Genomic DNA, 2167 nt, shown 5'->3' with positions numbered 1-2167 from the left:
AGAGAGAGAGAGAGAGAGAGAGAGAGAGAGAGAGAGAGAGAGAGAGATTTATTGATTCCAATAAAATGAGAAACTATAGTGTTCCAGCAGCAAGTTCTTTCACACAGCACAGAATATAAATATAATCAAATACTAGGATACAATATACATGAAATAATACTAGGATGAAATACAAGAACTAATATTTAAATATGTACAAGTTCGAATACAAACATGTGTAACTATGGGCCGTAACCAGCGCCTAAACATAGAAACAGTTACAGGTCCCACGGCATGAAAATGTCCCCCCCCCCCCCCCCCCCCCCCCCCCCCCCCCCCCCCCAGTCTGCCTATGGCCCCCCAGTGGCTAGAGGTGGTGATCGGTGTAGACCGGGTCCTGGGTATCCTGCTCTGCCTTTGAGAGATTAATCTTCCCCTTATAATGTCATAAGGGGCCCAAACTACTGTGTATTAACAGCTATACTCTTACTATTTAACACTAAAGTTAAGACTTTAAACTGGAGAATTAACACAGTCCGTCACAGTACTTTAAATATTAAAGAGAAATAATCTGAATATTAATAGAAAAATATGTAATAGTTTTGGAATATTCCAAAAAGTTGGAATATTTGGAGCGAAATCTTCACTCCACAAACCCCGGATCAGCAGAGGGCGCTGTGGAGTGTGTGTGTGTGTGTGTGTGTGTGTGTGTGTGTGTGTGTGTGTGTGTGTGTGTGTGTGTGATGCTGGAGACATGATGGAGGCGTGGAGGAGGAGGCTGCTGCTCGGCTCCGGACACATGAACACATTCAGGTGAGAAACACAAAGAAAGACGGGATGCTGCAGCGGAAGGGTGTGTGTGTGTGTGAGTGTGCGTGCGCGCGTGTGTGTGTGTCTGCGTCTGTGTGTGTCCGTGTGTGTGTGTGTGTGTGTGTGTGTGCAGCCACAGACAGGATGCTGGAGGTTGCGATCGATCCGGTGTGATCGGGAGGAGACAGGTTAACGGGAGCTGCTCGCTGGAAAGGCCCGACGGTGAACGGAGGGGGATGAGGCGTTCACGTGCTCGTTAGAGGGTGGGACTCTACAGCTCCGTCTCTTCCTGGCTCATCATAAATAAAGGAACCCGACAGCGTCCGCTCAGGATTTTCAAAATAAAACAACACTTCAGCCTGCTTTAAAGAGGCAACTACATGAAAGGCAACGACATTAAAAATAAAAATAAAAAACAGCCCAACTCCACCGTCAAAAATCAGAAAATTAGGAAACCGACAACACTAAAACCATGTTTACATTCATTGGTCATTTCCCACCACATGTCTTCTTCAGACACTTTTTCTCCTTTTTTAGAGATTTTTGTCACTATTTTGCTGCTTTTGTCTCCTTTGTTTACCATTTTTAACCCCCCCACTCCTTTTTTTTTAGAGTTTTTTTTATCACTATTGAGTCATTTTGGTCCCTGTTTGTATTTAAAAGTCGACTAATCGATTCATCTTTGCAGCTCGAGTGTTGCCCCGTTTTGTAAGAGCGACTTTTATTTTGAAAGCACCTGCCGGATGTTATGGTTGTGCGGGGAGACGCGGGTTGACGCAGCTGGATGCGGAGCTGCAGTGCGGACAAACAGGCTGGAGCCGGAGAACCTGACACCCACAGACCGCCTCTGACAGCCGGCCCGGCTCAGGACCAGGACCAGGACCTGCTTTATCCCGGGTTAAAGACTCACGGGTCCGGCCGTAAACGCGGAGGATAAGTCCGCATCCTCGCATCCTCCGCCTCAGACCCGGAGGGGGACCAGGACCCTGGACAGCACCCCTCCGGACTCTGAGGGGAAATAGAGCCTGCTTTTTGTTTCTTTCCGGACTCGGCGTGTCCCGGTGCTGCAGCAGAGGAGGGCGGGGCCGGTTCGGTTCGGTTTCGGGTCGCTGTTAGAGGGGAGCGAGCCCAGGATGCATGGTGGTTTTTAGACCTGGTCCTGCGGGAGTGTGAGGCCCAACCCCCGGCCAACCTTCACAGGAACGGTGGGGTTTCTGGACCAGGGCGTCTTGTGCCGAAAGAAAATCCCAGATGAAGATTCCCAAAAGGCGGAAAAGGAGCGGACGGTGCGCCAGGTATGCCTGATCCGGACCAGATCTGGCCCGGAATACAGAGATCCGTGTGTGTGTGTGTGTGTGTGTGTGTGTGTGTGTGTGTG

This window comes from Etheostoma cragini, unplaced genomic scaffold (assembly GCF_013103735.1).
Source record: "Etheostoma cragini isolate CJK2018 unplaced genomic scaffold, CSU_Ecrag_1.0 ScbMSFa_367, whole genome shotgun sequence".
NCBI lineage: Eukaryota > Metazoa > Chordata > Actinopteri > Perciformes > Percidae > Etheostoma > Etheostoma cragini.
Note: the sequence above shows the minus strand (reverse complement) of the source record.